Consider the following 23,184-nt stretch of genomic DNA (forward strand, 5'->3'; position numbering starts at 1 on the left):
TTTTGTACAAAGCTTTTCATTTTACACGTAGAGCAATTAAGACTCAGTAAGTGTTGGATTCTTGCCCAAAATTATCTGGTTAATTATGGTAGGGTTATGGACTGAATCAAGTTCTAATTCTCAATCCAATGTCTATATTTACTTATATTCTTTGATGCTATATCAAACTGAGAAATCTGTAAATTACAGAGTATATTTTCTAGTTTTTAAATGTCAGTTTCAACTATTAGAGTTGAAATAAACTGATAATTATCTGTATTGTTTTTAGCTCATGGCCAGAGGGAAGAAGTAAGAACCAGAAGCCTTTTAAATTTATGTACAAAAACTATTTATAGATAAAAATCTTCCCTGGTGAAATTCATATGATACATTTCAATAATAAAATGCAATGAACATTAACAAAAAAATGAAAGACTAATAAATCTAGAGTTGGAAAACTAAATTCAATAGATATATATGTACATATTTATATATTGTATATATATAAAATACATATATATACACACATATACATATTTGCTACAGTTTACCAATGTCTTGATTTGTTAGTCATATGACACACACACCTATGAAAGACATTCTGTGATTTTTTTTTTTTTTTTGAGGCAAAGTCTTGGTCTGTTGCCCAAGCTAAAATGCAGTGGTGCAACCTTGGCTCACTGCAACCTCCACCTCCCAGATTCAAGTGATTCTCCTGCCTCAGCCTCCCAAGTAGCTGAGATTACAGGCTCACACCAACACACTTGGCTAATTTTTATAATTTTAGTAGAGATAGGGTTTCACCATATTGGCCAGGCTGGTCTCAAACTCCTGACCTTGTGATCCGCCTGCCTTGGCCTCCCAATGTGCTAGGATTACATGCATGAGCCACCGCTCCCGGCCAACATTTTGTGATTTTAAATTACTAAATTATATTGAGGGAATGTAACCAGCAGGAATGTCTAACCTTAAATTTGTTTTCCTTTGTATAGCATGATTTTAAAATATGATATTTATGTTATCCTGCAGGTATAAAGGAGTATATGCAGAATTCCAGAGCGCTAATTAAACTTCTTTGGATTTTCTCAGTAAGACCAATACCTGTTGGAAAAAGTTTGCTAAGGTAAGTTCCAAATACCACTAATCTGTTCTTCAGGGCCTTCCATTCTAGCTGCTCTAGTTCAGAACAAAGTGAGGTTCAGTCAAAAAAAAAAAAGGCAAATAGAAAACCAGACACTGCTTTTATTAACGATGCAGTTAATATTTGGGGATAACATTTCAGTGTGTGTGGCAAAAATGAGCTCCCTAACATTTAACTCCAGCATTAGACAGATTTACCCAGCCAGGCCCAAGAAGTGCTTGGCAACTGCAGGATCTCCCAAGTTGGCAACCTGCTCTGTGAAATTTCTGGTGTGGAGGAGTACACCTGAGTGTATCTTCCTATAAGCAGCCCACTGTGAAGATGAAGAGGAAGAGAGTGGGTTATATTGTAATTGACAAAATCTTGCTTTGAGTTTTACTGATCAGATATGCCACTCCACTGACCAAGAAGAAGAGAGAGAAAAGGGGATAAAGAGAGGGCAGAGGAGCTGCTATAATGGAGTTTCCTTTACAGGGAAGGGAAAAAAATAGAAATGGGGAATGAGGTTTTTTTTTTTTTTTCCTGTTACCATTGAAGAATCGGAGAGACCTACCAAAAAGAAAGAAGGCTCTTTTAAAGGTTGCATCAGGATTTTCTTAACCTAGCAACACATAAGATAGTTTCTCCTAGGTAATGGAGGCAGACGCAGTACTGAGATTTTCCCTGTTTAAGAAGAAATATTCTAAGCAAACTTTTTCCCAACTTCCTATTAGAAGTCAGGTATTTTCAGAATCACAATCGACATGTTGTCTGTGCTATCATAGAGCAGATGATGACTATATAGTAGACCACTACCATTTATGTTTTCACTTAATTTAAAAAAAAACCTACTACAGATGGTAATTTTCAATTTTTGAGGTACACTGTTAAGTTATTCTGTAAAGAGCAGGTAGAGGGAACAGTTAGGTAGTAAATGAACTTAGCTAACTCCTCAGTGTATTTATCTCAACAGGGATTTGAAACTCTTATTTAATAAACAACCTGTGTACTTGGATTTATTTATTGGTAAAAATGAAACCAAGGACATATGATGTATTGAAAATATAAAAAATAGGAATAATAAGCTTGAATAAAGTAAAATAATGGACTTGGTTCAAGATTATGAACCAAGCCAAGTATCTGTAGAAGGCTGCAGAACGGACTTAATATTCTCCATTAGATGCTGCCTCTTTAATGAATGAACCCTGCTTCTTTCATATTTGTGTTTCATCATCTAAGATTGAAGGTCATTCAGAAAAATCTTGGTTTACTTTGATCATTTGATTTCATCAATTTTGATGATTTGTTCTCTTGACTAGGCTGGAGCAGTAAAGGCAAAATAATAATAATTATCATTAAGAATTAGACCATTGTGGCTTCTACAGAGAGAAAGGAAGCATCCAGATTGATCACATCACTGTAAATACAAATCACAAGGAATAATTAGTCATTGAAAACAAAATAGGGCTACTATCTGGAAGGTGATATCTCTACTTGATATTATTATTACTTTGTGATATACTTAAATGAGTATAGTGACATTTGGAAAATTGAGTGTTATCAATGTTCTCAGATATGTCCTTCAGGAATACAAAGCTCTACTAGACTGATCAATATTTTTAATTTGACACTCAAAACTTATCCCTTTCAAAGCTAATCTAATATGTAAGCTTAAATGTATTGTTAAATATATAAAGGTCCTGTTCATGCCTGTGTTCATTTTGAAAGGAAGAGCCTGCTCCTTGCTACCAGGTTGCTGCTCCTGCAGAGGATATGAACTTCTGCTATTTAAAAGAGGAGCCTGGTTTCTCTTATCTTTCCCCTTCAAGTATGGAACAGGAATAATTTAGATTTAAGACAAGCTGCTACCTACCTTTAAACAAAAAAAGTAGCATAGTGTTGTAACTTGGTAATGAGTGGAAAAACCACGCTTAAACTAAGAAAACCATAAAAGAAGTAAAGTTAGTATAGTAATTGAGAAGGTGATCTCAGGAAAGGAACATGTAGGGTGGACCAAGGGATATGCAGAGAGACATTTCAGTATCTAGATAAAAGACATAGAAGGGCATGTGTTTCAGGAAGTATAATCAAAAATGCATGCATTGAGGAACTTGCCTGCATGGCTACAATTGTCAGTGAAGGATGAATTGGTGAAAAATAGGACAGATATGTAATCTACTGTCAGCTCTAGAATTTCGAATCAGAGCATCCTTCTGCTAACATTTCAGTCTGGATACTAAGTTATACTTAGATCCTGGGGAAAGTACAACCCATTATGCAAAGGGAAATCTCCTAGCCCTAGAAAATTAAAATACTGTGCTGAAATAAGAATGAGGAACAATAAGGAAATGGAAAGACTAGGACTGATGTCAATGAGCCAGATCCAACAATCCTTTGTAAAACAACAATCATTAAGAAGGGATAGAGTGGTCCTAAGTCAGTAGGGTGTCCTATTCTGAAAAAAAGCAAATACAAATCCTAATTTAGCATCTTAACTGAAGACCCCAGAATTTCCCCAGTTTAAGTTCAAAGGTGTTTGCATCATTGATTTTTAGTAAATGTTAGATGAATAAATGATTAAATGGTTAGATTCATTATGAATGTAAGAGATTATTTTCCAATATATACGTTTGCTTATCAAATTTAGAATGAATAAATCCCAGTTTTCTCTCTTTTCTCCATATTCCCACAGCCTTTATAGCATCTTTTCTTTAGCATACTAGGAAACTAATTTTTTTTTTAAAAAAACCTGGTAACTTAAGAGAAAGCTATATAGATCCCCCATAGGTCTATCTTAAAGAGTTTATCTCAGAAGTTCAAGGCTATCTGGTTTTCTGGCACCAATAAATCACAGCATAATCAAATCCCATCATAGTGAAAGCATTCTAAGTTTAATTTTGCCTTGAGATTTATGAAACTTCTAATGATATTTACAGTAATGCATATGATAAATAAATGCATAACGAGTTCTATAGGATGTTTGGATATTCAGAGACATTTTTTCAAGAACGCTTTGTGAAAATTTATTAAACTCCTAAAGAAGATCAGAAAATACAACGACTCATTTGATTAACTATCATAACTTTTCATTTTCTGTTGCCTGTAAGCATTGTCATGCAGATTTTTGTCCTATCTGAATTTATGCTAATAGGATTTGTCCATATCCCTACTGATGTTTACTTCTGTCTTCTTTTTGCTGGTAGAAGGACTGAGAATCATTGTCTTCCAAAAGGTCATTAACTGATTCACTGGACAAAGTAATAGATTGGAACAAGTAAAGTTCCAAATAGCCTTATCATACTTCTGATTCATTCACAAAATGTAGACATCTACATGAGTAAGTTATGGTGGCTGTCACTTTATGATTGACATTTTTATTTGGCAACAAATAGAGTTCTACTTATTTCTGAAAACATATCTATAAATTGGACTCCCCCAATGTCTAAAATGAGTTACCATAATTTCAAGTGAAACAATATTATTGTCTCCAGTCTAAAGAGAACTGAAAGAAGATTTCCTATTATCACATCTGTGGGAATTTTTTTGATAAAAATACATAGACTTTTTACAGTTTGGGTTGTCTCTGAAATGTGGCTATAGTGGTAGTTGCTAAAGTAATTACTAGATCTAATTCATAGAGTTCTTGGTAATAGAACAATCATGCCACATTCCCATGATTCTGTCCTGGTTAACAAATCTGTACACCATAAATCTGATGTAGCCCTACTCCTCAGGGAGATTGTATGGGATACCTCCTCACTGCTCTTTAAATTTTAAACCAAGTTAAAACATACTGTAGTGGTAAGAGTCTAGAGAAAAAGCGTTTTTATAAACTGCTGTTCAGAGTATAATTTGGTATAACCCTTTCAGAGACCTATATGGTCTGTGATTCAAAAGTCTTTAAAATGTGCCACTTCCTTTTCTGAGATTGTAAATAAATCAGTGAACAAATGAAGATATATGTACAGGCATGATCATTAGAGTATTGTAAGCAGTTGCAGTATATTGGAAACAACTTTAAAAACTAAAAATAGAGAGTATGTTATATGGTTTATTGATATAATGAAACACTATGCAGTCACTCACAATGCTGCTGCTGCTCTGAATGTATAGACATGGGAATATATTCCTAATAGTAATTTTAAATTTCTGATTACAAGAAATTCTGTAAATGTGACATTAATCATTTTATATATTACATATATTATGCATTTATATGTGTAGAAGAATATCTAAATAGTAGTATTATGTGGGGGTAACATTTTCTATCTTTTAAAACAAGAAATAGACACGTAGATACATAAGGAGAATAAACTGCGAACTAAGCAAAAGCTATTTAAAGGATAAAAAATGACCTCCTCCTTCTCTAACACACACACACACACACACACACACACACACACACACACACACACACACATCCTTTAACCCTTTATAATCCATACTGGGTTTTTTTATTTTTTTCATTTTTTTCCTATCTATGCAGTGTTTTATTTTGTTTTCTTTTTATTTTTTAACTTAAATAATAATTGTACATATTTTGGGAGTACATAGTGATGTTGCAATACAGATAATATATATTGATTAGCATATTCATCACCTCAAATCTTTATTATTTCTTTGTAACTACAGTTGTCCCATAGTGGGAAAGACAAAAGAAATTATTCCCCCTCTCTGGCTGTAATTTTGTATCTTTTAACAAATCTCTCCCCATCTCCCTTTCCCTATATTTCCCACACTCTAGTATCTTCTGTTCTACTTTTTACAATTGTGAGATCAACTTTTTTTTAGCTTCTACATATGAGTGAGAAAATGTGGTATTTAACTTTCTATTCCTGGCGTGTTTCACTTAGCCTAGTGTCCTCCAGTTTCATCGATAATGCTGTGAATTACAGAATTTCATTCTTTTTTATGGCCGAATAGTATTCTATCGTGTATATATACCATGTTTTCTTCATTCATCTGTTTGTGGACACCTGGGTTGCATCCATTCCTTGGCTATTGTGCATAGTGCTGCAATAATCAAGGGGACATAGGTATCTCTTCCTCATGCTGATTTCCTCTACTTTGGATAAATGCCCAGTAATGTGATTGCTGAATCACATGGTAGTTCTATTTGTAGTTTTTTGAGGAGTGTCCATACTTTTCTTCATGGTGGTTTTGCTCATTTACATTTCCTTTTTTTTTTAATTTAGATTTTGGGGTACATGTGCAGATCATGCAAAATTGTTGCATAGGTACATTCATGGCAAGGTGGTTTGCTGACTCCATCACCTATACCTAACATTTCTCCCCATGTTATCCCTCCCCACACTCCCTCCCACTGTCCCTCACCTAGGTGCCCCCCCGCAACAGACCCCAGTGTGTGATGCTCCCCTGTCTGTGTCGAGGTGTTCTCATTGTTTAACACCTACCTATGAGTGAGAACATGGTGTGTTTCATTTTTTTGTTCTTGTGTCAGTTTTCTGAGAATGATCATTTCCAGGTTCATCCATGTCCCTACAAAGGACATGAACTCGTTTTTTATGGTTGCATAGTATTCCATGGTGTATATGTGCCACATTTTCCTTGTTCAGTCTCTCGTTGATGGGCATTTGGGTTTGTTCCAGGTCTTTGGTATTGTAAACAGTGCTGTGATGAACATACGTGTGCATGTGTCCTTATAATAGAACGATTTATAGTCCCTTGATTATATACACAGTAATGGGATTGCAGGGTCAAATGGAATTTCTATTTCTAGATCCTTGAGGAATCGCCACACTGTCTTCCACAATGGTTGAACTAATTTACACTCTCACCAACAGTGTAAAAGTGTTCCTATTTCTCCACATCCTCTCCAGCATCTGTGGTCTCCAGGTTTTTTAATGATCGCCATTCTAACAGGCATGAGATGGTATCTCAATGTGGTTTTGATTTGCATTTCTCTAATGACCAGTGATGACAAGCATTTTTCATATATTTGTTGGCTTCATATATGTCTTCTTTTGAAAAATGTCTGTTCATATCCTTTGCCCACTTTTAGATGGGTTTATTTGTTTTTTCTTGTATATCTGTTTTAGTTCTTTGTAGATTCTGGATATTAGCCCTTTCTCAGATGGGTAGATTGCAAAAATGTTTTCCCATTCTGTTGGTTGCCAGTTCACTCTAATGATTGTTTCTTTTGCTGTTCAGAAGCTCTGATGTTTAATTAGATCCCATTTGTCTATTTTGGCTTTTGTAGCCATTGCTTTTGGTGTTTTAGTCATGAAGTACTTGCCTATGCTTATGTCCTAGATGGTTTTGCCTAGGTTATCTTCTAGGGTTTTTATGATGTTAGGCCTTAGGTTTAAGTCCTTAATCCATCTGGAATTATTTTTAGTGTAAGGTGTCAGGAAGGGGTCCAGTTTCTGCTTTCTGCACATTGCTAGCCAATTTTCCCAACAGCATTTCTTAAACAGGGGGTCCTTTCCCCATTGCTTGTTTTTGTCAGGTTTGTCAAAGATTTAGATGGTTGTAGATGTGTGGTATTGCTCCCGAGGCCTCTGTTCTGTTCCATTGGTGTATATCTCTGTTTTGGTAACAGTACCATGCTGTTTTGATTACTGTTGCCTTGTAATATACTTTGAAGTCCAGCAGCATGATGCTTCCAGCTTTGTTCTTTTTGCTTAGGATTATCTTGGCTATGCAGGCTCTTTTTTGGTTCCATATACAGTTTAAAGTGATTTTTTCGAGTTCTGTGAAGAAGGTCATTGGTAGTTTAATGGGGATAGCATTGAACCTGTAAATTACTTTGGACAGTATAGACATTTGCATGATATTGATTCTTCCTAACCATAAGCATGGATTGTTTTTCCATCTGTGTGTTTCTTCTCTTATTTCCTTGAGCAGTGGTTTGTAGTTCTCCTTGAGGGGGTCCTTTACCTCCTTTGTTAGTTGTATTCCTAGGCATTTTATTCTCATTGTAGCAATTGTGAATGGGAGTTCGCTCTTGATTTGGCTCTCTGTTTGTCTGTTATTGTTGTATAGGAATGCTTATGATTTCTGCACATTGATTTTGTATCCTGAGACTTCACTGAATTTCCTTATCAGCTTAAGGAGAGTGTGGGCTGAGACAGTGGGGTCTTCTAAATATACAATTATGTCATCTGCAAACAGAGACAATTTGACTTCCTCCTTTCCTAATTGAATACCTTCTATTTCTTTTTCTTGCTGATTGCTCTGGCTAAAACTCCCAATACTGTATTAAGAGTGGAGAGAGAGGGCATCCTCTTCAAAGGGAATGCTTCCAGTTTTAGCCCATTCAGTCTGATATTGGCAATGGGTTTATCACAAATAACTTTTATTATTTTGTGATACTTTCCATCAATACCTTGTTTATTGAGAGTTTTTAGCATTAAGGGCTGTTGAATTTTTGTTGAAGGCCTTCTCTGCATCTATTGAGATAATCATGTGGTTTTTGTCTTTGGTTCTATTTATGTGATGGATTATGTTTATAGGCTTGCGTATGTTGAACCAGCCTTGCATCCCAGGGATGAAGCCTACTTGATCATGATGGATAAGCTTTTTGATCCATCCATTTAAGCTATTGCAATCAGTCTGCCAGTATTTTATTGAAGATTTTGTATCTGTGTTCATCATGGATATTGGCCTGAAGTTTTCTTTGTTTGTTCAATCTCTGCCAGGTTTTGATATCAGGGTGATATTGGTCTCATAAAATGAGATGGGGAGGATTCCCTCTTTTTGTACTGTGGGGAATCCTTTTAGAAAGAATGGTACCAGCTCCTCTTTGTACATCTGGTAAAATTCAGCTATAAACCCATCTGGACCTGTACTTTTTTTTGTTTGGTAGGCTATTAATTGCTGCCTCAGTCCTTGTTATTGGTCTATTCAGGGTTTCAACTTCTTCCTGGTTTAGGCTTGAGAGGGTGCAAGCATCCATGAACTTGTCCATTTCTTCCAGGGTTACTGGTTTATGTGCATAGAGATGTTTGTAGTAATCTCTGATGGTAGTTTGTATTTCTGTGGGATCAGTAGTGATATCCCCTTTATTGTTTTTTATTGCATTTATTTGATTCTTCTCTGTTTTTGTTTTTGTTTTTAATTAATCTGGCTAGTGGTCTATTTTGTTGATCTTTTCAAAAAACCAGCTCCTGGATGTATTGATTTTTTTGAAGGATTTTTTATGTCTCTATCTCCTTCATTTCTGATCTCATCTTAGTTATTTCTTGTCTTCTGCTAGCTTTTGAGTGTGTTGACAGGGTGTCAATTTCAATTTCAATGTTTTCTCACTTCTCATGTGGGCATTTATTGCTATCAATTTCCCTCTAGACACTGCTTTGAATGTGTCCCAGATATTCTGGTACATTGTGTCCTTGATCTCGTTTGTTTCAAAGAACATGTTTATTTCTGCCTTCATTTCGTTGTTTATCCAGTTGACAATTCAGGAGCCAGTTGTTCAGTTTCCATGAAGTTGTGCAGTTTTGAGTTAGTTTCTCAATCCTGAGATCTAATTTGATTGCACTGTGGTCTGAGAGACGGTTTGTTAGGATTTCCATTTTTTTGCATTTGCTGAGGCGTGATTTACTTCCAATTAAGTGATCAATTTTAGAGTAAGTATGATGTGGTGCTGAGAAGAATGTATATTCTGTGGCTTCGGGGTGGAAAGTTCTGTAGATGTCTGTTAGGTCCACTTGTTCCAGTTCTGCGTTCAAATCCTGGATATCCTTGTTGATTTTCTGTCTCGTTGATCTGTCTAATATTGACAGTGGAGTGTTAAAGTCTCCCACTATTATTGTGCAGGAGTCTAAGTCTCTTTGAGGTCATTAAGACTCGCTTTGTGTATCTGGGTGCTCCTGTACTGGGTGCATATATATTTAGGATAGTTAGCTCTTCTTGTTGTATTGATCCTTTCATCATTATGTAATGTCCCTCTTTATCTCTTTTGATCTTTGTTGGTTTAAAGTCCATTTTATCAGAGACTAGGATTGCAATCCCTGCTTTTTTTGCTCTCCATTAGCTGGGTAGATCTTCTTCCATTCCTTTATTTTGAGTCTATGTGTGTCTTGGGTCTGTGAGATGGGTCTCCTGAATATAGCACACTGACAGGTCTTGACTTTTTACCCAGTTTGCCAGTCTGTGTCTTTTGATTGGGGCATTTATGCCATTTACATTTAATGTTAATATTGTTATGTATAAATTTGATCTTGCCATTTTGTTACTGTTTGTTTGTTTTGCCCGTTGGTCATGCAGTTTCTTCATTGCGTTGTTGGTCTTTACCATTTGGTTCATTTTTACAATGGCTGGTACTGGATTTTTTGTGTGTGTTTATTGCTTCCTTCAGGACTTCTTGTAAGGCAGGTCTGGTGGCAACAAAATCTCTCAGTAATTGCTTGCTCAAAAAGGATTTTATTTCTCCTTCACTTATAAAGCTAAATTTGGCTGGATATGAAATTCTGGGTTGAAAGTTCTTTTCTTTAAAGATGTTGAATATTGGCCCCCACTCTCTTTTGGCTTGTAAGGTTTCTGCTGAGAGATCTGCTGTGAGTCTGATGGGCTTCCCTTTGTGGGTGACCCAATCTTTCATTCTGGCTGCCCTTAACAATTTTTCCCTCATTTCAACCCTGGTGAATCTGACGATTATGTGCCTTGGGGTTGCCCTTCTTGAGGAGTATCTTTGTGGTGGTGTTTGTACTTCCTGTATTTGAATGTTGGCCTGCTTTGCTAGGTTGGGGAAGTTCTCCTGGATAATATCCTGAAGCATATTTTCCAGCTGGGATTAATTTTCCCCATCCTCTTCAGGTACACCAATCAAGCATAGATTAGGTCTTTTCACATAATCACATATTTCTTAGAGGCTTTGTTCATTTCTTTTCATTCTTTTTAATCTTTTCTTGCCTTCTCTTTTTATTTTGTTGAGTTGATCTTCAATCTTTGATATCCTTTCTTCTGCTTTATCAATTTGGTGATTGAAACTTGTGTATGCTTCACAAAGTTCTCGTGCTGTGTTTTGCAGCTCCATCAAGTCACTTATGTTATTCTCTAGGCTGGTTATTCTAGTTAGTATTTTGTCTAATCTTTTTTCAAGGTTCTTGGTTTCTTTGCATTGGGTTAGAACATGTTCTTTTAGCTCAGAGTTTGTTATTACCCATCTTCTGAAGCCTGCTTCTGTCAGCTCGTCAAAATCATTCTCTGACCTGCTTTGTTCCCTTGCTGGTGAGGCATTGTGATCTCTCTGGGGAGGAGAGGTGTTCTGGAGTTTGATGTTTTCATCCGTTTTTTGCACTGGTTTCTTCCCATCTTCGTGGATTTATCTATCTTTGATCTTTGAAGTTGGTAATTTTGTGTGAGATCTCTGAGTGGACCTCCTTTCTGTTAAAGTTGGGGTTATTTCTCCTGTATGAGATTTTTTGTTTTTTAATGTAGGTGTCAGTGTGCCACATGAGACAGTCTGTCAGTTGTCTGCCCATGGAGGTGCTGCTGGGCTGCCTCAGTTTCAGCCGGGCTGCTATTTATTCTTTGCCTGGCTTCTGCTTATGCCTGTGGGATTAGCCCTGCCTTCCCAATGGCGGGCTTCTTTCCCTCTGCCCGGGCTCCCGGATGTAGTTCCACCTGATATGTTAACTGTGAAACTCTCCCAGGAGAGTTTGCTGGATCTTGTGGGGGGTGGGACCTCTCTAGCCGTATCCCCATCCCGCTTTCAACTTTCCCTTCTTCTATAGGACAGGCAGTTCCTTCTTGAAAGCCTTCTCGGTGTTAGTCCAAGTCTCCACCCTGGTCTGCCCTGACAAGGCACGGGTCTGGCCGGAACTGCCAGCCTGGACTGTCGCCTGGGTCTGCAACTTGGCGTCGTTCTCAGCCAGATGGTATTTTCCTGGCTGTGTGCTGCCGAAGTCACAGTGTGAGGCACTGTATGTGAATCGGAGTACCAACGAGGTGAAGCCCCCTGATCCTCCGTGCCAGATACACTTCCCAGGCAGGGCAATGCCCCACCTTGCCTTGGCTCACCCTCTTTGGGCTGCTTTTACTGCCTTTTGGGGAGGGTTAACCCTGCTGATCAACCAGTCCTTTTGGAATAAACCTGGTACCTTGTTCAGAGATGCAGATATTGCTCTGGTTCTGTGTCTCACTAGCCAGGAGCTGCACTCTGGAGAAGCTCCCTTTAAGCCATATTGGTCCCCCCTCACTTATTTACATTTTCAACAGTGTATTAAAAGTTCCCTTTTCTCTACATCCTTACTAGCATTTTGTTTTGTTTTTCCTTTGTGATAATAGCCATCATTACTGGGGTGATGATAACTCACTTTTGTTTTAATTGACATTTCCCTGATGATTACTGAGGTTGGACATTTTTTCATATATTTGGCCATTTGTATGCCCTCTATTGAAAAACATCTATTAGGATCATTTAGCCATTTTTAAAAATCAGACTATTTGCTTTGTTTTTATATTCTGTTTTTTATTTTTTGCTGTCAGGATGTTTGAGTTCTTTTTACATTCTGAATATTAATCCTCTGTCAGATAAATAGTTTGCAACTTACTTCTCCCATTCTGTAGATTGTCTTTTCACTGTGTTCATCATTTTCTTAGCTGTGCAGAAGCTTTTAGTTTTGTATAATTCCATTTATTTGTTTTTGCCTTTGTTGCCTGAAATGTTGTATCTTATTCGTAAAATGTTTTCCTACACTAATATGAATTTACCCTCATATTTTATTTATCTAATTGTTTTATAGTTTTGGGTCTTACATTTAGGACTTTGATCCATTTGAGTAGATTTTTGTATGGAGTAAGAGGTGGGGGTCCAGTTTTATGCACCTGCCTATGGTTATTCAGTTTACCTAGCACCATTTATTGAACAAATGGTCCTTCCCCCAATGTATGTTCTCAGGACCTTTGTCAAAAGTCAGTTGGCTATAGATATGTGAATTAATTTCTGGATTCTCTATTCTGTTTCACTAGCCCTGTGAATTTATCCTGTTTTCCCAGGAACAAGGTTAAGCTGTGACTCCTCTGTCTTAGTCTATAACAGTGATAATAACTCCTTCCTGTTGTTGTAAGTCACAGAATTGAAGGGCGGTAGCAGCCAGAAACATGGTAAAACGCCTTGGAGGAGGTGGGGAGTAAAAACTAACATAAACAAATCTATTTGATCAATTACAAATAGGACTAAAGAAAAAGAATGTGATATGTAATGTCCAGGGGTAGAGATTGAAAAGAAACTTTGAAAATGGTGAAAAGGAAAGGCAGTAATATATTTGCCATTCACCAGTAAAGCTAAGGCCACTGCTGTGTGGTAGACATTTGGGTCCCAATGAAAGGAGTGGATTAGTGGCAAAAATGATGGACTTAGGATTCTGCAAGCCTGTAAAGTACCAAAGAGATGGTACCTGGTCAGTGAAGTTATCAAGGCATTGCTTGGGAGAGCTTGAGTCCTCATGAAACTGCTGTCCCATCTCTGGAAGCAATTAAATGCTCAAATAATGTCCTTCAAGTTAAGATGACTACCTTTTCATACAGATTGTGGACATTATCCTTCTGCTAGAATATTGGAACCATGACCATATTGCATTCATGGAGTAGTTAGTATCCAAGAGTTAAAGAAAAATCCTTTTGCAAATAAGACTAAGACAGGAGATCCTCAATACCTCTGGATTCCCTTGAATTTGCCTTTCATTTAGCATTCTTGGATGAAACTGCGTTGGTGCTGTGAAGGGTGAGGAATCCCTTTTTTAAAAGGTTTTGAAGGCATCTGTTCATGCAGGAGTTTACTTAACCCAGTCTATTTATCAATACCACTATCCTAAAAATAATGGCAGATAATAATAAATGATGTGCATAAATTTCTGTGCATATGGCTAGAACTAAGATCCTTTACCTGAATTTTCTCATTAAGTCACAGTACCCTTTTCACCTTTATTTCAAAGAAGGAGGAGGACAAAAGCTAAATAACTTATTTGTTTAAAATCATTCAAATGGAAAGGGGGTAGAAATGGAAATAAAATCTAGGCAGTATGATTCAAATCCCCTCAATCACTGGTGGCTCTGTTGTTCATTTACTGTTACTGTTATTGATGAATGTAACAATAATTCAAAGAAACTGACAGAAAGTATAACCAAGCAAGAGTTTCACACAACTCAGAATTTAAATTTTTCAAACTTTTTTTTTTTTTTAATCAACAGAAGGGAGTTGGTGAGTTAGAACTCCATTGTTCATCTTGAGTTTGATCTTCTTTTGCCTTAACCCAAGGAATGCATCTATGATAAATAACAAGACCTAAGTGAACTCCACGGCTTTAAGAGGGTGAGACATACAAAACCATAAAGCCCTGTAATATACACAAAAGGGGGAAAGTACATTTTAAGTATGATGCACTTGGCAAGTGGCAACGTTTTGGAAAACAGGGGTGAAATAAAAATTACCTGCTAAATCTCAGCTGTTCTACAGCATATTTCAGCTGAAAATATTTAAAAATAAAATACCTGAGAAGGCAAGCTATTTGATTTTCTGTTTGGATGTGATCTTTTTTTTCTCTGTATGCAGAAAGAGATTTCTTTCAGTGTTGTCATCGTCATTGTCACCCTCTCACTCATTTAGTTCATGTTTACTGCACATGTACATTATGCCACAAAACTAGGCACTAGGGTTACCCCAGAGAATAAATGCTGTCTTCTGTGAAGGGAAATAAAGACAGGCCCTGAGAGCTTAATATCTTAATAGTATGGTAGAGATAAGAGGAACAGATGCACATTAACATAAAGATATATACGCTTGCCCATATACGCATATGCTATCTTACCACACTGCAGGAGAGAAATATCAATCACACTGAGGATATTAACAGAATGTCTGGGTGGCTTCCGCCTGATCACAGAAGATTTTATGGATGAGTTGAGTTTTGAAAAGTTTTGGAAAAAATGACAAGATAGTGTCACAGAATATGGAGACATTTTCTGTTTTGGCAGAGATAATGACACAAAGGATCTCAGAAATTCTCAGTATCTTTAAAAACTATAATTTGAACTAAGAGCCACCTCAGGTGAGCCATGTAGTATATCACATTCAGAATTAATGCATATGATTTTCAAAATATTTTCAACTGAACCCTAAGCAAAACAAAACTCTTCAGATTCTTTTTCAGGACCCAGTTTTTGGAAATGAAAGAATATGTAATTATTATACTAAATTCTGATAAATAAAGTAAACCAACATATTTTAAAAGGCTTTGACTTTAAATCAAACTGGCATGAAGTCAGCATTGAAAATTCGTTTTTAAACTTAAAAAAATCTTACTTCCCTCACCCTTGAATTTTTTATTGAGGTGGTGGGGTGGTGGTTGTGAGTTAATTCATATAAGAGCTTAACACATTGTCTGCCATATAGTACATGCTCATTAAATGTAAGCAAGGCTAGTGCTTCTTTTTGTTTCTTTAATAAAGATGACTGGATAATACAGCACACAAATCATGCTTGTACTGATTGATGCCCTGTAATAGAGAGTTCAGTTTTTGCTTCAATAAAATAGGTTCATTGATATTACTATATCCTATAAATTCTGGCACACAATGTGGTACAATGAAGAATAAGATAGACTGCTACCTGGAAGAACATCAGAGTCTGTTAGGACCCATTTTCAACTAACTGCAATAGCTACTTGGTGGTTCTGATTCATTCCTTATTTACCTATGAATTCCTAAGAAATTCAGGGATCTCAAAAGCATTTCCCTGTCATAAGAAAGCATTTCAAAATATCTCTAGCACATTGTTCTATTAAAGCATTGTTGTACTTTTGAAAATATGTTCCCATTTATAAAATACTTCTATGTTCTTCACAATATGATCTTCATGATTATTCATGAAGTAAAAATAGGACTGAGGGGAATAAATGGAGAAGTTGGGGAGTGATTGGAGGAAACTGATACTTCACAGACTTAAATAGCTCTCCCAAGCTAACAGGGTTAGTGAGTAAGAAGGCAAAATACCTTATTCTGCATCAGATTGCCTCCATATAGAATAAGCTAGTCACCTGTTATTCCCCTGACTCCAGGGAAGGCCAATAGGAGGGAAGAAAATGGGCCTCTGGCATGTTTCCATAGAATGTTCAGCATCCCTCCTCAAATATCCTTTCCCTTCTCTAGTCAAACACATCTTCTTTCTGCTCCTGGGGGCCTGAGCAGCATTAAGATCACACTTCTGGCCAGGCACGGTGGTTCTCACCTGTAATCTCAGAATTTTGGGAGGTCGAGGCAGGTGGATTGCTTAAGCTCAGGAGTTTGAGACCACCCTGGGCTACATGGTGAAACTTCATCTCTGCAAAAAAATTAGCCAGGCATGGTGATGCGCATCTGTAGTCTCAGCTACTTGGGAGGTTGAAGTGGGAGGATCACTTGAGCCATAAAAGTGGAGGTTACAGTGAGCTGAGATTGTGCAATTGCAGTCCAGCCACAGAGCAAGACTCTGTCTCAAAAAAAAAAAAAAAAAAAAATCTGCTCTTTTCTTCTCCATCCCCTTCACTCAAAAATATTCTACCCTGTAATAATAACTGAAATGGAATATGGCCTACTCATACGATGCAATATTATTTGGCAATAAAAATGAAATGAAGTATTGATATGTGCTATGGCATAGATGAACCTTGAAAACATTATGCTGAATGAAACAAGCCAGACACACAAGACCACACATGGTGTGATTCCATTTATATGGAATATTGAATGAGAATATGATATGGATATAGATTTATATCAATTTGAATACACTATAAGCAAATCTATAGACATAGAAAGCAGGTTAGTGTTTACCGAGAGCAGGGTGAGGGCTTGGGAATGACTACCAATGGATACAAAGTTTCTTCCTGGGATGATAAAATATTCTAAAATGACACTGTGGTGATGGTTGCATAATTGTGAATATGCTAAAATACTAAATTTACATTTAAATGAGTGATTTGCAAAGTATACAGGTTATATCTCAATAAAATTAAGAAATTAATAATAACTAGAATAACCAAAATGTATTCTATTAGTTATGTCATGTTTGCCTGTGGCAAATATATTGCATATATCAACTTTGCCTATATTAATTTTGCCAACACAGTGGTTCCCCTTTATCCGTGGGGGTACATTCCAATACCCCAAGTGGATTCCTGAAACTGCAGGTGGTACCAAACCCTATATGCACTGTGTCTATTCCTATACATACATACCTATGATAAAGTTTAATTTATAAATTAGTCATAGCAAGAGATTAGCAACTATCACTAATAATAAAATACAACATTTACAACAATACACTGTAATAAGAGTTATGTAAATGTTCTCTCTCTCTCTCTCTCTCTCTCTCTCTCTCTCAAAATACCTTACTATACCATTGGTAACTGAAGCCATGGAAAATGAAACTCAGATAAGACACAACTACTGTATATTTAAACATCAAATCAACACTTAGAGCTTGGTTCTATTTTTATTACCATATTCTATATGAGGAAACTAAAAAAGAAAAGTTAATTTTCCAGTATTACACAGCTAGTTAATAGCAGAGTTAGAATTTGAACTCAGACACTATGGCTTCAAAACTGTGTTCTCTCAACTGCTTTGCTGTGTGCATGTTGTTCACAGCCTCACTTTAATCTTGTGCTGCCTATGCTCTGGGCACATGGAAATAACTACTATGCTCAGATTCCTCCTGTGCTCTCCCTGCATTTATTCATATATTGCCATGGTTGAATGTTTGTGTTCCCCCAAATGTTGAAATGCTAACCTCCAAAGCAATGGTCTTAAGAGGCAGGGCCTTTGGTGTAGGCACTGAGGGCACAAGAGCAGAGCCCTCATTAATGAGATTAGTGCTATTATATACAATGGCCTGACAGCTTATTGACCTCTTCTATCATATAAGGATGAATGAAAAAGCACTATCTATGAACCAAAAAGAGTACCCTCCCCAGACACTGAATCTGCCAGTACCTTGAACTTAGACTTGCCAGTGGGGAAAACTGTCAGAAATAAATTTTTGTTGTTGATAAGCTATGGTTTATGGTATTTTGGTGTTTGATATTATGAAGTTTTGTTAGAGTTGCTAAATGGACTAAGAAAGAAAATTTGTGTCAGGAGTGGGACCCTGCTGTTACAAACACCTAAAATGTGGGCATGGCTTTGGAGCTGGATAATAGATAAAGTTTAAAAGAGTTTTGAGGTGCACAGTAGCAGAAGCCTGCATTGCTGTGAACAAACCCTTAAGGGTGCCTCTGGTGAGGGCTCAGAAGGAGTGGAAGTGAGCTGTGAAGAAAGTTCCATACTTCTTAGAAAATACCTATGTGATCATGAACAGAATGTTGGTAGACATATAGATGATGCATCCCATTCTGATGATTAATATGCATAGACATTTTATTGGCTCATGTAACCAGAGTAGCTTCAGGTATGACTAGATCTAGATGTTCAATACCTAATGAGCTGATACATAGAATCCATCACTCTTCATCGCATAGCTCTACTTCATTCACTTCTGACATTTTTCTTGAGCTGGCTTTCGTAAGTGGTGGCAATGAAATTCCCAAACTGTGGGTTCACATTCTATCATTTTGGCCACCTCAGTGGATCAAGAGTGTTTCTTTTTATAGTCCATGAGGAAAGATTTGTGGTTGGGTTGTTTTGAGTCACTTGCCCAGCAATGATGTTAACTGATAGTTTAAGGTATTTGTCCCTCTGCCTTCCTCTTATAAGGATGTTTATCATTACTTGGATCCACCAGATCAACCAGGATAATCTCCCATCTCAAAATCTGTGACTTAACCATACCTGCAAGGTCCCTTTTGCCATGTAAAGGACACAGCCACAGGTTCCAGAGATTCAAATATGGACATTTTTAGGGGGTTGGGGAGAGGCATTATTCAATGTAACATACTTACAATGCTGTTAAGTGTTAATGTTGGATCTTTAATTCGTGTTTCCCAAATCAAAGATCAGTTTCTCTTCCACTTTGTCACAACTGCATCATATATCAGTGACCATGCGTAAGTTCGGCTAGATTTCAAACTCTCAGGGAAAAGAGAATTGCACCTTCCATAGCAAACAACTGAATGTGTGACGGGGAGAATGTTGGATTGTTTTCTGAAACTATAGGAAGAGATGGGGGAAGAAAAGGTTCGATTTCAGTGCTATCACTCTACACTAGCAGTGCCTCCTTGGCTCTTTTTCTTAATTAATAAAGCAATAATGTAGATTTGCTTGTATCTCCTTTATTTGATAAATTCTGTTTCTAGCGAAAGCATACAAATTCTATCAGTAGGCAAATCACTTAATAGTTTTCAAATGACAACTATAATTCTTTCTCAGCTGTTCCTACATGTGCAAAGAGAAACAGAGAATTAAGGGAGTTGCATGAATAATTTAAACAATAAACCTCTATTGGCTCAATTATCTGACTATTTCAACAAGCATCTGGAGATAAGTTTAATTTTGTATTCTCTAACTTTTTTTAGTTTACTTTACCATTTGTAGTCATTGCCTTATAATAAGTCATTTATTTCTTTTGTGTCCTAAATAAAAGTTAACAAACATTTAATGAGCAACTAATGTATGCCAGAAACTGTGCTCATTTCTCTAGTGGCTAAAAAGACAGAAAACAATGAACCTCATTCTCCTGCAGTTTTCAGTTTCAACAGGAGTGATGATGCAATTACATACATAACCCTATACAATATGGCAGAAGGCAAAGGTCATGATGGTACAAAAATGACATTTCAAAGTATTTGGAGGGAGAAATATCATGCAGTTGGTAAGAATTAGGGGAATTGTCCCCTAGAAAAGAATTTTGGAAGACGGATAGGCATTTGCAAGGCAGAAGCCGGGTGGGAGAGTGTTTCAGTAGAGGGAGCTACAGAGGCAAGGGGGCCGGACAAACCAGGACTAATCTTGGGAGCCACAAGTCTATTGATTATGCTGGGGAACAGGGAACATGCAAATTGCTCCCAATAATTAAAGAAAGGGACAGTTTATATCAAGTATTTAAAACTATCTAATTTACTCATCCCAACACCCTAGCAGTTTTCGGAGCAGTGGTGGGTAGGGAGAAGAGGATTAGTCTGTGTCTATAGACACTTGGATTGTCATAATGGGGGTGAGGGGGTGGCATGGGGAAGAGAGGGTGCGACTGCCATCTAGTGGTTAGCAGCTGGGAATGCTGCTAAACATCCTGCAGGACCTAGGGCATCTCCCCAAGCAAAAAATATATACACATATATAATATATATGATATGTGTGCATATATATATATATATATATACACATATATATATACACACACGCATATATATACACCTATATAGTGAAATACTAATTGTGCCACAGATAAGAAACCCGGTGATAACCTTGTGAGGTTGTACTATTATTTTCACTTCTTTTTATAGATGATTAAATCGAGATATTTTGATATTACATCGCATATCTTGCCTAAGTTCATTAAACAGTGAATGACAGTACAAGGTTAGAGCCATGTTATGAAGCGTAATGAATGGGGATATAAGCAAGTAGTTAATGAGAGTCTCTGAATGTGGGCGTGGCAATCACTGGAGCTACAGTGAAATTACAATGCACATGAAGTGCTTAGCACAGTGCCTGACGCAGAGTAAGCACTCAGTAAGTGAGCCCCGTTGCTTTGCATGACAGCCGGTGCTTTCGGCTACGTATTAGCCACGAGTGGGTTGGATTGGGGCAGGAGTGCATGATGGGAAGAGTGCTCAGGATCTAACTGGAGTGAAAGCAGGTAGAGAGTAAAGGAAGGGACACATGCTATACACTTTGCCTACGGGAAAACTAAAAGAACCTGGCACATAAATAAATGTGTGGGTGTGTATCGGGCACAGTTTTGAAGGTGACTCTGGTTTTGAACATGAGAAACTAATTTTCATCTCACTACCATGAAGTAAGCAGCTGCTATGTGAGGAATTATTATACTTATTTAAAACAGACAAGCTGAGACGCAGAAACAGAAAGCAATTAGTTCAAGGTCACACCATATTTTGAGATTTCTTTTGACACTTGGAAAGGGAAAAAGGCTGACCTTTTTAAAGATACAACAACTAAATCTTTATAGGAAAGATAAGGACAAAATGACATTTTCCTTAATATACTTCCAAAAAAATAGTTTTAACATTATAAAGACGAAAGTGACTTCACACTCTGGTCAGGCAGTCTGGCTGAATGCATAGGTAAAGACACCAAGGAAGAGCTGCCGGAAGAGAATGGGCAGAAGTTCCGTTTTGTTGGTCACGTTTACTCCATTATTAAGGGAGAGCCAAAAAACAATCAAGTAGGTCAAGCAACCGCATGTAGAATAGAGAACCCATAGTAACCACGTGTAGAAGGACTGAGTCACACAGTAACCACATGTAGAAGAGAGAAACCATAGTAAGGCACAACTTGGTATCATACATTTAATAATGAGCAAATATGACTAATAATTGAGTGCTTATTGGATGCCAGCAACTGTGCTAACTTCTTCTGCATTACTTCATACTAATCTTTGTAATTCTGTAGAACAGGTGTAGCCAGTTATTGAGGAGGTCTTTGAGGCTTAGAGAGGTTAAATAACTTACCCGGAGTCACACAGCTAGGACATAAGGGAGCCGATCCTCAAACTTCGGGTGTTGGACTTAAGAGCCTGGGCTTTTGTCCAATGTTGTCTACGTATGGCTAGAAGTTAAGAACACACATTCTTCCTTTTTTTGTATTTGACAAAATGTAAATAAAACTGGATAGTCATCATTCAGTTAAGACCTACCTAGGAGTGACCAGCGAATACTTGCTAAAGAAACAGCATGCTGCTTTCTCAAATCTCTACCTCTACTTCTTATCAATACTATGCAGTTGGTTTCCAGATCTGACTTTTACCATTTTAGCTATTCATTCAAAAACTTGAATCCTGCACTTGCTCTGTGCTTGGTACCATTCTATGAGTGGAGTATATGCCGTGAACATGAAAGTAAGGTCTGTATTCTCATGGATGACACAGTTCAGCAGATGTAGACAACTCCACCCATAAAAACAGACATCAGATAAGGGCTCTGAGAAAATTTAAACGTTGCAATTGACATGGGGTGGCTACTTGAGTTGCTTGAGAGGGATGACCTCTTTTAGAAGATCAAAAAGATCCGTGCCTGCAAAGAGCAGAGGGGAATGTTCTCAGCAGAGAAAACAGCTAGGGCCATGGCCCTAATAGAGCACCAAATGAAGGCCCATGTGCCTGGAGAGGCCAGTGCTAAGGCAAGAAATGTGGGATAAGGTGGAAGAAAGTCTAAAGGAAGTTGAAGCCAGGTAAAGGAGGATTTTATAAATCAATACAAGGCATTTTAATTTTATTTCTAGTCCAATGAGATGCCTTTGAATGAATCTTACCCTCTTTCACTTGACTTTCTTGTCCAAAAGGTAGCTTCTGAGGTAGATAAGAAGTTAAAGATACTAAGAAAAATTAATTTTACCTTGACTTTCTTAGTTAATATTTTATATGAATAAAAGAAAGTGAGAAAACCCCCAAACTCTTTCAGTAGCTTCATTTGTATCTGAAAGATGTGTTTTTTGACACTTCAGTCAATCAGTAGGTGCCGTTAATCTGCATATTATGTTACCAGAAGCTGCCTTTCTTCTCTACTTTCCTTTTCTTTTTGTTCTTCTCAGGAAATTAATTCATGTCATTTTCATTTGAAATCCGCTGGCATTTAACTGTACAGGCACTTAGAGGCACCCTCCTATGACTTGAAGCTTAATTTAATTGCATTGCTTGTCAGCAGCACCTTAAGGAAAAAGAGCCAGGACTTCCCGGCCACTCAGTATCTCAGAATTACACCAGAAAATGACTTGATAACAGCTCTGTAGATCTCTATGGAGGGAGCTTCTGAAATGGTTGACTTTGGTGAATGATGCCGGCAATTTGGCTCTTAACATTTTTCCAATGTTGTATTTTACTGCAAAAGTAACGTTTGTGCAAGTGTTTGTAAGATGTCATCAATTTCACTTTAGAATTTGGCTTTTGAAAAGGCTGCACTTGGAAACTTTCGGGAGCATTTCCAGCAATTATAGTTTAAGACAACTGGTTTGTTTTATGAAAGGCTGAATAA

General features: G+C 37.2%; 1 protein-coding gene across 2 annotated transcripts in view; it reads left to right on the forward strand.

The window, feature by feature from the left end:
• The first annotated feature begins 1,013 nt into the window (after positions 1-1,013).
• Positions 1,014-23,184, forward strand: part of LRRC4C (leucine rich repeat containing 4C) — a 211,496-nt gene continuing 189,325 nt past the window's right edge. For both annotated transcript variants that reach the window (XM_037738886.1, XM_037738888.1), the window contains exon 1: positions 1,014-1,102. The gene's annotated coding sequence lies outside the window, so the exon portion shown is untranslated. The remainder of the gene's footprint in view (positions 1,103-23,184) is intronic.

The sequence above is a fragment of the Cebus imitator genome, unplaced genomic scaffold (assembly GCF_001604975.1).
Source record: "Cebus imitator isolate Cc_AM_T3 unplaced genomic scaffold, Cebus_imitator-1.0 Scaffold58, whole genome shotgun sequence".
Classification (NCBI taxonomy): domain Eukaryota; kingdom Metazoa; phylum Chordata; class Mammalia; order Primates; family Cebidae; genus Cebus; species Cebus imitator.